Here is a 13,790-nt window from a genome sequence, read left to right as displayed (position 1 = left end):
GCAGACCTCTTCCCACACTGCTGCCATCCTGCAGCCCAGAGATTATTTATTTAGCTGGAGCAAGTCCGCATCCTTCCCTTCTCCATCACTTCACCATTCTTCACCACTGGGCCCCTGTGACGCACTGTATCCTCTTCATCATCTATATGTCTGAGAGAAGCTGTGGAGAAAAGCTGCCGCATCTGCTGCTTTTAGACAGAGCTGGGGTTATCTGACAAATCAATAACAATTTATGTTGTGAGAGGATGTTGCTCTGCTTCAGGTATGACTGTGATTTTTAGTGTCACGGTGGAAATCACTCACGTCACTCAGCTGTGCATTACATAATCTACAAGCAGAGATGGTTATTACTTATGTTGAAATATAAGACTTGAAGAATAACTCTATTTATAAAGTGATCTTCTATTTTCTAGCTTTTATTCACAGCATTTATGCACTGGAAACATAACCGCCAGGGCCTTTTTTTTTAGTGGTGCTTTGTAAGAATTGCCCAAGGACACCTCTGCATACGGACTGGAGGAGCCAGGAATCAAACCAACAACTTTCTGATTGTTAGACAAACCACTCTACCTCCTGTCCATAAGACAGTAATAAGACAGAAATTTGGAATCCATTTGAACCTTAATGCACACTACAACTTCTGTCACCATTTATAGGATACAGTGGGATTACTTATATTTGCAATTACATTATATATAACCAATGTCTAAAACCAGTGATTCCTGGTCAATTATATATTTTATCACATCCATCAAATGTTCAAGCTCAGTTTATTTCAATTAAGTGCAGGAAATCAGTGAAGACATTAGGGAAATACCTATTAAATATCTAATATCTAATATGGAATATCTAATACATTTATCATGTTTCTGATTAAAATGAATAAGATTTAGCACATGCTTGAAAAGATTCTGCTCATAATTATTTCTAAAGCAGAGGCGTCTCTGATCATGTTCATGTTATGAGGAGAAGTAACTTGATCTTAACACGATAAGAATTTCCATTTGAATTTGTTTAAAAAATATATCTTAAGTATGTGTTCACACAAAATCTTCACATCCAACCCTCTGCTTTCAAGGAAAAAAGACAAACCCACAGAGACAGGGGATGCAAAATGGTAGCAAACAACATTAAGTTATGTTGATATAAATGTCTTAATCGTCCCCATTTTTCTTATTACAGACATTTTATTTTATCTGTCCATAAAAATAATAATAACATGTCTATATTATAGGTGGTTTGATGCTGGTGACTTTTTGGAACTGGAAACCTTATGTTATTGATTTATACTGTACCATCAGGCAACCCTTACAGATATGCTATACAGCAATGACAGGAAATAAATGGAGCTCTTTAAAAACATGGATGTGTTTCAGTAGTGTTGGAGGAGGAGCTGAAAAACACAGATCTTTAATCTTTCATATTTGCCCCGAGGCTGGAGTGGATGCCTGTCAGTGTTTCCTCGGAGTTTCAGAGACTGCAAGAGAGATTAATGTCGGCACCTACAAGCTGATACTCAGCAGATAATCAAGCATGCACATGCACAAACACGCAGCTCACACAACTGTGACAAAGCCTCTGAAATATCCGCCACCAAACTCTGGACGAGACTGGAAATGTTCACTGGCTTGAGACGAGAGCATTGATCTGCACTTGGTGGCTTTTTCAATGTAAAATCAAATGAATCAATCAATCTACAACAAAGCAGACTGTTGTTATGAGTTTATGATTAGAGTTCCCATTTATTTAGATGGTGATGAAATTTAAAGTAACACCTACTCACATCTGTCTTTTGTCTGCAATAAGAATGGATGCAGTCAGCATTCACTCCCGGGTCAGATGACTCTGCAGTAGACAGGTTTTTATTGGCTCTGATTGGCAATAATAGAAACATGACACCCGGATGTTCTGCGGGACGAAGCTCATTCTCTCATACCCGCTAATGTTGGTGTGAGAGCGCCAGTGAGTTTAAACTAAGAGTAAAGCCCTGCAAATGGAGCCGTGGGCCAGTCAACATATAACAGCTACTAAAAAACTCAGAGAGGCAGAGATAGAAAGACAAAAGCTAAAAAGGGCCTTTCTTGTCCCTCCCTGTAGTTAAGCTGTCATTTCAGAGGCAGCTCCACACTCTCCTGCTCTGTCAGTGCCGCTGCTCAAGTTGTGGGACGGGATGTCTCTGAGTGAATGGAGGAGAAGGGGGGGATTGTGGGTACTCTATCTGCATTGATTGCAGTGTGGATAGTGTCAGGAGCCGCACTTCTGATGGTTTCATTTGCAGTCTCGCTCAATCTCTCTTCTCTCTGTGGCTCGCCTCTCTCTCTCTGTCTCTCTCTCTCTCGCTCTATTGGAAGCCGCTGTCTGCCTCTGGCTCTGTGAGATAAGATGTCGGCCTTCACAGGTAGACGGCTATCAAAACCCACAGACAGCACATGGTCATCATGATGTCTGAGAGGTGACAGGTGATGACATATCATTACTCCAGTGTCACTTTGCTTTAAATCCTTCTGTTAGGCTTCAGCTGGGGTCTTCTATAGACAAGGGAGCAGCCTGTTAAAAAAGTCTCGGTTAAATCTCGTGTGAAAATCAATTCTAACTCCTGTGAATAAAGGGACACGGTCGTAACTTTTGGACTGCGTGCACAGAGGATGTAAAGTCTCCTAGTTCTGATATTCAACAGTGACCTGCAGCCTCAGTGAGTCACTGTGGAGGAAGGCTTTAATTGCAGCCTCTCTACAAGCAGACCAGGCTGTAAAAGTGTGATGTACAGATCCATTACTTCCATCAGACCAGCTGAGAGAGCAGATAGCAGGGAGCAGAGGGGACGGCACGAGGGCATGTTGGACCTGATGTGACATGAGGTGCAGCACACAGAAAGAAAGACAAGTCACGTAGAAATACCGTCTCGATTTTCTCAGGATAACACAACCTGGCACAGAAGGTGATTAAATTAAACTCATCATTCAACTTTATTCATTCACACTTTTTATGTTCCTCCGTGACCCGTGTCTCTTTCTCACTCCACTCTTCCATCTCTGAAAATTGTCATGCCGCTGTAAGTGCTGTTTTCATCCCCCCCTTCCAGGTCTGTGGGAGTCAGGAAAGACTCTTCCATCCGGTGGGAAAGACTTAATTTACGTTACCACAACCCATAGCTTTGATTTGTGAGGTCCAGCACTACCCTGTTGTGATGTTTTGATTTTCTCTCGGCAGGGTGCTGGCTAACCGTGCACACTATTGGTGTTCCTACCTGTGCTCCTTTATGGCTTTGAGCTAACCTTGAACATAATAAAAACTGTGAAGTACTGTTGTACTGTCCCAGTTCTGAACAAACAGCTGAATGATGGCATGGGGAGAGAACATTTTAAACTTAGGCTGTGATTGGATGAAAAGAGAGAAATGAGCTGGTGGAGAACAGTGATAGCAGCAATGAGACTAAGGAGACATGTGCAAAAAAACTTTCACTAAGCTTCATATGTCAAAGTTTAAATTTGCATTTACTTTTTAGCCACAGAAACAAAAATTGATATACTTCTAAGTGGACATGGTAAACTTGTCTGCAGATTGATGCCTGTTTACACATCCAGCTGATTCATCTTCTTTCATTTGGATGACGTTCACTAGCTTGTTAGTATCTTTGCCTGGCTGCTGTTTGGTGCTGAGTGGGTGGGTCTTGTACAGAGGGGGTTGTGTTTGCTATGAGAGCAGTTAGAGTGAACAAAATCATTAAAGTTGTGGCCAAAGAAATGGAAACAGTGAGTTAAAAAGCTCCATTGGGTTCCACAGTTGGCTCTGTGGGGTGATGAGTAACCACTAAAACGTTGTTATGTAAAAAAATACTGACCACAACTCAATTAAAAACCTATTATCAACAAACCAAGAACAATAATATCATTATATACCATTTCATAATTATCTTGCAATCACATAAAGTTTGTTTTATGCTTTGTGATTATTTTTTAAGTCTCCACACGTTTGCTGTTCCTTTTGAAAAGCAGGGAATGAATGTAGGAGCCAACACAAATTTACTTCACCTGCTGCGTGTATGTTTAATTCACCACCTGGAAAGATAAACCCTAATCCTTATTTTACAGAAATAAAAAGCCTGCTCCTTCCATAAATCCTACACATAACATTGCAGAGTTCGTGACAAAGCTCAGCCATGGAGAGAGATCTTTTTTTTAAATATTGCTATATTATTAATAGACCCTGGAAACACAATCCGCCATCACAGCCTGTAGCAGAGTAGTCCTCCCCACAGCTTTTCTCACAAACAGGGGTGGAGGTGCAGAGAGAGAACGCTGCCACCTGCTTTGTCATTCAGAGCATATTCAGAATATAAATTTAGTTTAATTGGAAAAGAAAAACAACTGTGCAGGCAAAGATTATGCATAATCACAACAATTATTTCCCCCTGCGTCTTACTTATTTTGAGGTGAGTAGGCTGCGATGTCTAATGAACGCGCCACCTAGGAGGGAATAAAAGAACATGCAAATTAAATTCACGGATGAATCATGTTCATTGAGAGAGAGAGAAAAACACCTACTCTGATTTTAATTAATTGTCAAACTCACACATCCACTTAAATAGCGTCTTTTACATTTAAAAAAAATGCTCTTATCTTAGGGACAGATTGACTGTATATAAAAATGGACAGACAGAGACAGTTCAAGATTTTCTTCAGTTTTCTTACCTCACAGTCAATGTCTTTTTTAGTTGACATTCATGAATAGTTTAATGACACATAGATTAAAGATTAAAATATTTTTAGCATCATATTACTGTTACAATAAAATTGTAAAATGCTTTTCTATACAAGATAAGATATATCTGTAGCAGATGGAATAACCAATAACTTTATTTCAAACATTTGAAAATTAAAGTGTTAATATAAAGGCATATTATAAACACACACACTTTGCTTCCAAAATGTTATTGGGTTTCCTGCTTTGCTGCTAATGAAAAATGTCCAAACCGTGCCTGCGCCAGTCTGCAATAATTGAAATCCTGTCACTGAGGTACAGTCAGATTGGCATTTTGGAACCGTTTCCAGGTATAAAGCACAGTGTTGTTTGGGCTGTATCTTAAGGGGAGCTCATTTGCCAGCAGCTACAACTGTGCCACATAATGTGCTTTGTCAAAAGCGCTACAGTAATCAGCTAAATGATATCAGCGGGTGCTTCAGAGTTTACAGTGAGTTCAAGGATGAGCAATTCTCATCTTTGAGGAACGCATTTGTGCCCAGCGTGTATTCAGAAATTATGTTGTTGTCAGGGCTGCAGGGGTTTAATTGCCATTACTGGTGTTCCATGCTGAGTGTCCCCCGACACACCGGCATCAAACACCTCAAACACTTTTTGCTTCCGGTGATTTTGGTTGGTCACTGTGGAAAACAATACGTCAAAGTAATTTTTTCTCCAACCAAAGCTTCCTGAGCTGGACCTGTAGCTGCAGTGTGTTCACGCCACGGCCAACTTTCCAATTTCCCCTCATTCGCTCATTAAATCATCAGTGAAGTCAGCCACCTCCAATCTGATGCCTCTGATGTTTTGATGATGCAGTGTTTAACATGTGCCATTTTGGAGAGTGTGATGAGGCAGCCTGACCTTTGAGACACAACAGGAAATAATCACCATGTGACTGTAACGAACCGTGTTAAGCTCCACGTCTTAGCAAGAGAGGTCAACCTTTCCACCCTGAGACTTCACAGTTATTAGAAGCAAGGTGTGTGTGTATCCTACATGCAAACACTTGATTTCTGTCAAAAAGGTCCAAAGTATTAACACAGGAGATTGACTGCACATGTTAAAATTACTAGAGATGAGACTAGAGTGTATAATGTTCATCTACAGCTCATCAGGGTCAGAAATGCTCCTACTTTCTAACGTAGGACCACACAAAGGGGACAGGCCAGTGACCTTGGTAGGAGAAGATGACAGTATCATGCAAACAGCATACACAGCGATCTGTGTGTGTATGTGGGCTCTGACGTGCTTTCCATTTTAAAAAGACATTAGGGCTAATGGTAATGGTATCTCAGAGGTTTGGAAACCTCTTTCCAGCACTGCCCTACTGTATAGAAGGAGCCAAAGAGCACAGTCCATTAGGAAAGCAAACAATGGATATTTTTCATAGGCCACACAGTGCACTGAGTAAACATAACTATGCCACAGGCAATTAGCAACATATCACTTGCTTTAGCACTAACAGTGTCCTCTAATAACAAACTGGCCAGGAGGGAAAAGATTTTTTGGATAAAAAAAGGGTGATAATGAGTAAATTATTCCAGGAACCTAGACACAAAGCCATTAATGCGACCACTTGACATTTAAGCCTTGGTTGCTGGGAACAAAGGTTACAATGGATGCAGAGAAATGCTTTGTAAAAAGAAAAAACTACCTTTTGTACGTGTGCATGTGCATCACGCGCGTGGATGAGCATGTGTTTCCATGTCGCTCAGCTGAGAAGCAGTGACTCTCACGGAAACATGGAGTCTAACACCTTTCGTTAAACTCTTTGCACAGATGTGAGAACCTGCATCGTTTGATCCAGGCCAGGATTAGTGACAGCCACAGTCTCTTTACGGTTCAGCGACTGCACCGAGTCGACAGCAGCTCCACGATAAGCCTGCCATTCTACTGACTGACAGTGAAGTCAGCACAGCTAATTAGAGGCTCTGTACTGTGCTGCTTAATTTATTTAGTGTAGTCTCATTTATTTAATCAAGTGAAAGTAATTCATTTGCATGTAGTTTAATTGTTTTCACTCTACAACTTTACAAACCATCACCACTTTATATTAGATATTATTAAAAGCCGTTCAGTTCATTATAACCAGTCAACTGTGCAGTGGAAGATGTGCAACGCTTCCTCAATCACCTTCATCACAGAGTCATCCCGCCATTTTAAAAACAGGCAATGAGCAGAGTGTGTAAATAAACTCTGCACTGGCCGCTCCAGGAGGGTCAATAAAACTACAAGCTGAAATGTGTTTAGAGAACCTCAATAAGGATCTCATTGTTCATTCTGCCCCTGCGATTTGCGAGGATACCCCAGTCAATCAATACAAGGACCATTAGGCTTAACAAACCTGGTTGGTCTATAAACAGCCCTTGCGTCAGCTCTGCAAAGCCACAGCGTGTACTCTGGGACAGCCTGCTCACCTGTAATGGCTCAGAGGCAGGTGGTTTGCACACACTCATCCTGACGTACTCATTTCTCATTTAATACCAAGAATATTTCACGTCTTGCACAAAAAAAAACACATGGTGACGCAGATAACCTCCCACTGCACACGGTAACACCTCTAATGTATGCATGTGCATGTGCCGGTCATGCTGCACTGTTTGCTATATAGGAAATATAGCAAATGGAATAATACATGACTAATTTTCCATAATGGGAAGTAATAGGAAGGGTTTTTTTTCTTATCACTGTCAGTCATGTCAGTCTCTGGGAACAAGCTTCGGGCGGCTGCGAGACTGAGATATGAAACTCAAAGGAAAACATGACAAAACCTAATAGGCTAACCACGGCCTTATGCAGCGAGCTGACACGGTAAATCAAGATTAGAATATGAGCTGCTACGCTTAAAATACCATCCTATAAATTATAATTCGATGATCACGAAATGGCAAACAAATATATTGTTCACAGCTACACAATTACTCTCTCAAGGCCTCATTTTATAGCTTCTTCTAGATCTAATACTGACTAATTCAATTATTTGATAATGTTTTATTTATCTTGTTTTTACTTTTTTCTTATCTGTAACTTTTTTATTTTTACATTTGTGCTCTAATGCTGTGTGATCTTTAAATGACTTTATTGCTTTAATTGTTTCTTACTGTTTCCTATTGTTTGCCTTTTCATTTTCAACATGTAAAGCACCGTTTAACTGTGTTTTGAAAGTTGCTATATAGATAAAATGTATTATTATTATTATTATCATTATTATGTGATCAGCCTGTCTATCAGCCTGTCTTCCTACTTGTTATCCCTATTCACTCTAAATATATTGCTTATAACTTAATTAAACATACTGTGTCACTGCTAACACTGAATAACAACACATAATGTAGAAATGTGATTATTATTATCTGCAGTAGAGCACAACAGGGGTAATGTTGCTATAGGAAAGTCCACAGGAGAACATTTTGCTGTGTGTTCGTGCACATACAGTAAACAGGCACAGACTGAGAAATCCTTGCAACACACATTTTTGTTTCAGCACTTAATTGCCTTACTTAGCCTCAGTGCTTTTGTAATGGGTAATTGGTTGTCATGACAAACACGGGATCTATTCATAGCTCAGAGGCCTGTGCTAAAAAGAAAAACCCTCTGCAAAGACATTTGAAGACAGGACGTAGAAGATCTCTGGTGGAAGCTTTACTCCCCTCACGACTCCCAAAACTAGAGCAAGACATGAAATGATCGCCTTTTTATTTCTCCTCTCCTAAAAGCAATCCGTCAGCCTGATGCAGAGGGACTCCTTGGGAAAATATGGACTTCAGCTTTTTGTTGCATACGAGAAAGTGTCAGTATAACAGAGCCCCTACAGTGTACTCTTATAAAAAGACAGTGAAGTATTCTGTCTCTGTTGAAGTTAAATCATTTTTAAGGTAAATAAAAAAGGAAATCAGGAGAAAAACTGTAAATCATTTTCACTGGTGCCATGCTGATATAATGCAAATGCACTGAAAAGCAGTCCTCTACTGGGATTTCGATTTCTTCTCTTTGTTAGGTGTCATGATGCGTTAGCATCAAAAGAGCAGACAGCGTTTGACAAGACTTCCAGCTATATGTTACCTGAACACATGTTATTTATGTTACAGGGGAGTGAATAGACAAGACCATGAGCAATATGTGACCTTCCAATCACAATCATATGACTGGAGGAATGAATAGAGGAGGTTCTTTTATGCTCAGTCCTCAGAAGGCATCACTGCTGAAACAAGGTAAGTAAACATGATATAAAAGAACTTTAAAACGCTTTGTGAGGCCCAGACATGATGGTTGGATTGATGTATCTGAAGAGATCTTTATCCCAAAGCTCAGAGAAAATACAATAGACAAATGAATTAATAGAAACAAATTAAATCATGATTATAATATGATAAAAATGGTTGATAAAAGTAAGGAATAAAATCTAATTCCAGAAACTAAAATGAAATTAAATCAGAAAAATAATACTAAGAATAAAAATAATAACGATTAAGGACATAGATAAGGAGATCCGTGGATTTTTCACCCCTCTGCAAATCTGGCATTTACACATTCATTCATTACCTATAATCACTTATTATTGCACAGGGCTGTAGACAATCCCAGCTGACAGTGAACAGTTGGTGGGGTTACACCCAGACATGGAGACATATTACACTCATTTACACCCATGACCAACATACAGTGGAGTCACTAATTAACCTAAGCTGCATTGTTTTGTGAGAGGAAACCCTTGTGCACACAGAGAGAGGCCAGCTCTGATCGACACATCCTCACTTTCTCTGAGTAAACAGGGATTTTATTGCATTACCACAAACACACAGCATTATCATGCATGTGGAGGCATGTTTGTTATGTGGAGGCATGCAGAAGCGCATGTGCAGATAAGCACCCTGACATTTTTGCTTCACTGCTTGGGCTGAGAGAACTGGCTCTGATAAAATGACATGTGACAAATGGGGAAATATCATGCACTAATTACAAGCGTTTGAACATAAATTATTGATCGTCCATGTTCATAATTTAAGGATCCAATTGGCTGATTGACACAGTGCTCTGTAAGATATATGTTTCAAGCAAAAGAACAATAAGTGGAAGATGTGTGAATGACACACACTACATTTTATCTGAAGGGCTGCACATGTGCTGGACCCTTAATAAATGTTTCATTGATACATTAATTCAATGTTCATCAATATTAATGATTCATCTGTAACTAGTGTGTCAAACTATCTTGATTTTCATTTGCTAAAAATTGCAATTCTGTGGCTGCGTTTAATTTCCTCATTCATTTCCCATCTTTTTCTTTTTGACCTTTGACCTGTGCGAACGTCAGTAGTCGGCTACTTTACATACAGCGTCTCTTGAATCATTATTGAAGGTACACAAATGCACACACACACACACACACACACACACACAAAACCACACACAAAACCACACCCATACACACAGTGACCTTACGCTGGATATTTGAGCTGACCATGATGGGAAATCTATAGGGGGGGTTGGGAGTAAGTTGGTGTCCTTGAATGGGAAAGGCTGTAACGATGACACACAGACAGTCTTAGTGTGGGCAATGTGGTTTGTTCGCCAACAGAGCAGAGAAAAGACAGGCAGAGGTCAAAACCAGGATATCAGTCCATATAGCAAACAAATCCAAAGAGGCAGGCAAGAAGGGAATCCAAAACCCAAACGGGGTAGTAGTCAGGTAAGAATACAGAATATAACACGAGATAGCTAGGCAGGAACACACTAGACAATCTGGCAGAGAGTGAATGAAACTGACCGGTATAAATACACAGATGAACTAATGAGGGAATGGGGAGCGGGTGAGTGTTTGTGTGGGGAGACTCAGGTGAAGGGAATGAGGTGACATGGCTTGTGACGGTGACTGGATCTGAAATGACAAAGAGAGATGATTAGAAACAAGGCATAGGTAGATGGTTGTGACAAAGGCAAGCAGAGGGTTGTTTTGTATAAAGAACTTTATATATATATTCACTCCGGACACGATCTTGTCACTTTCCACAGTAGCGATCAGTGGATGAAGCTGTGGTAGCGATGTCTCGACGACACATGCACTCAACCAATCGTGAGTCAGTCTCAGCTGTCAGTCATGAAGTTTCATCCCATTGCAGCATTAAAACACAAAATGTAGCACATGGCACACTTTGTGTCCCTCATTTACCAATCAGCCATGAAAGCTTATTTGATTGTTACAGTCTCTCTGCCCATGTTTATCCCGTCATGGCCACAGTTTACCATCATCTAAAGGCTACTTCCAGACACAACCTGTCACTAAGCTGTCGTCTCAAAATGAGTCCCATCAACAACACCTTTGGGATGTGGTAAAACTGGATTTGCAGCAGGAATGTGCAGCTGCAGAAATTACATAATGTAACAGGTCAGCATGGACCAGAATCTCATATGAATGCTTCCAACATATTGGGGAATTCATGCGTCAAAGCGCTCAGGCCGCCTTCTATGCAAAGGTAAACCTAACCAGTGCTCAGGTGAGTCTATGTACTTTGATTAACTGAAAATCTGAATATAGAGTGAAAGACATGGCCCAACTGTGAAGAGGACCTCATTTCATTTATCAACTGTCCCCTTTCCCCTCAAAATACAATGTTATATGCAAAAAATACAGGGTTATATCCTCAGATGTCTTTTTTCCTCCACCAGAATAAAGCAGTATCTGCCCCAGTAGGAGATACAATGGAGTGCTGAGCTGTTTGGAGGGATTGAACACACACAAAAGGAAATCAATGGTTTCTTTGTGTGTTTGTGTAAAAGAGAAAATGGGTGGAATCTCACTAGCTTGTGCAATTGCATGAGTCAGAGACATGAAACAGACGCAGACAGATTACAGATTAAGGTGGATAAATACCGAAAGACAAAGAACATTTTGGAAGTTGGATTCTCTTCTCCATCAATGTCTCAATGTCTTATATTGTCCTTTTATTCTCATTATGTTGCAGCAACACATATGGTGTCAGTGCCAATTGGTATCTGCACATTCCTGACACTAAACTAGACTTTAATACAAAATGAATTGGATATTAATCTGGTGAGAAGGACACAGCTGATCCTCAGGCTTTAGCAGTAACTAATTCATTCTGATTGACTGATTGATTTAAATCAAACAAGCCAAACTGGCTTTGACACACTGACACTCACGAAAATCTGAGACGACAAAACCTTTCGTTCAAGCACCTTTAAGACACAACCTATTAAGTCAGTCACAACAGACACACACACACACACACACACACACACACACACACTCACGCCTAAATGCCTATAGCCTCCCATCATTCTAGAGCAGGGGTATTCAATAAAACTTCTGAGGTCCAAATAACATTTCCTCAAGCAAAAGTCCGGAGCACCATGATTTCGAACTCATGTTCTGATTCAATGCAATATACATTGAAATATTAGATGTAGTCACATTTGTGTGTGTTCTGCTACTTAAATCACTTAAAGTCTAATACATTAATATTTTAAAAAAATATATGTTTTGGCTTTTATCATATTGAACTGGATAGTTTACAAATAAGCACACTCATAAAAAATGTTATGCATTCTTCTGATGTCAAGTAAAAAAAAACATAGATGACAGAGCACGTTTTTTTAAATGTGTATCTGGATATAAAGCTTGATTTTAGAGAAACATTGAACAAAAAGGGAATATTAAGTTTTGCTTTCTCTTCTTTTTCATACACAGTTTTCCTCCTATCTTAACAAATGAATAGCTTTATGTCTGATTAATTGGTCTTTGATTTTCCATGGACACCAAGCCAGTGCCCTATAGCGGGGCTGCGCAGGTTGAAGTTGAGAGGCTTTGCAAAAATCGATTTTTTTCGATAGGTCCAGATCCGAATAAGACAGCGTCTGGGTCTGAACCGTGGCCCACTTATTACTAACTTCTGTTCTAGAGCATAACAGATTAAGGTTTTCTGTGTCACTGTTCTTTCTCTTCACAGAACAATCCCACTGAGTCATCCCATGTCAAGTATGTCCAATATGATGCTTTTAGGATGTTCATCTAACTACAGTCTTCAGTTTTCAGTTCTCCTAAGGTTGCAGTCATTTCTTCACGAAAGAAATTATCCTTTGCTGATTATATCTTCTTTTTCCTTTTTTATAATTGCTTCAGAGTTGTTGGCTGTCCTGATTAAAACCTGCTAGACTATATTTCTTTCACAGTATCACACAAACATGCCAGATGGGATTTTTAGGGATGTCGCCTGCAGGGTAAAAAAAAGAACGAGTCTCTCCAGTCTAAAATGTCATGCTCAGATGCTAACCAGACCTGAAGCTGTTGATTTCCCAGCTGCACGGGGTTCTGTGTTGCCGGGTGTTGAGGTGTGGGTGTGACACCGGATGGGAAAAAAAACGTATTTACTGTAGCCTGCATTTGGCAGCTGCTCCTTTAAGCAAGAGGAAACACACACACAAACATGCACGATGCACATCAATCTCATCTGTCACAGTATCCCGGCCTGTCCCCATGGTAACACCCCAAAGCTACAGCTGTCTGATGGAAGATTGACTTTAGACTTTTTCATTTAGATTTGTGATGTTTTTTCATTTTGTAAATACACATGTAACTGTAACTGGTGATCAGATAAAAAGGTGCTGAGCTTTTCACCTCTCTGAGACAAGTATTAGTGGATTCATTTCATCTGTACACATACTGTGTAATGATGGCAAATTCATTTATCCAATGTGAACTCACACAGAGATTTTTTCTGAATTTGTAATAATAATAAAATGATGATAGTCTTCTAATCCCCTCCTCTCCTCTTTCAGAGATACCCCAGGTGTATTTTTCCTGAGAGACAGTTTGTGTCCACATCTGACACATGTTTGTATTGATCTGAGGTGAGAAGGGGAACGAGGGATTGATCGTAATTTGTGACAACCCTATTTCCGAAAACTCGTAAGCCTGCCTTTCTCAGAACGCCTGCAGGTCAGATAGAAACAATCTAACGAAAATGACATGATTGTAGTGGCCTAACAAATCAATGCATGCAGCGGTCATGTAAGAGACCTACTGAAAT

Source organism: Paralichthys olivaceus, chromosome 14 (assembly GCF_024713975.1).
Source record: "Paralichthys olivaceus isolate ysfri-2021 chromosome 14, ASM2471397v2, whole genome shotgun sequence".
Taxonomy (NCBI): Eukaryota; Metazoa; Chordata; class Actinopteri; order Pleuronectiformes; family Paralichthyidae; genus Paralichthys; species Paralichthys olivaceus.
Note: the sequence above shows the minus strand (reverse complement) of the source record.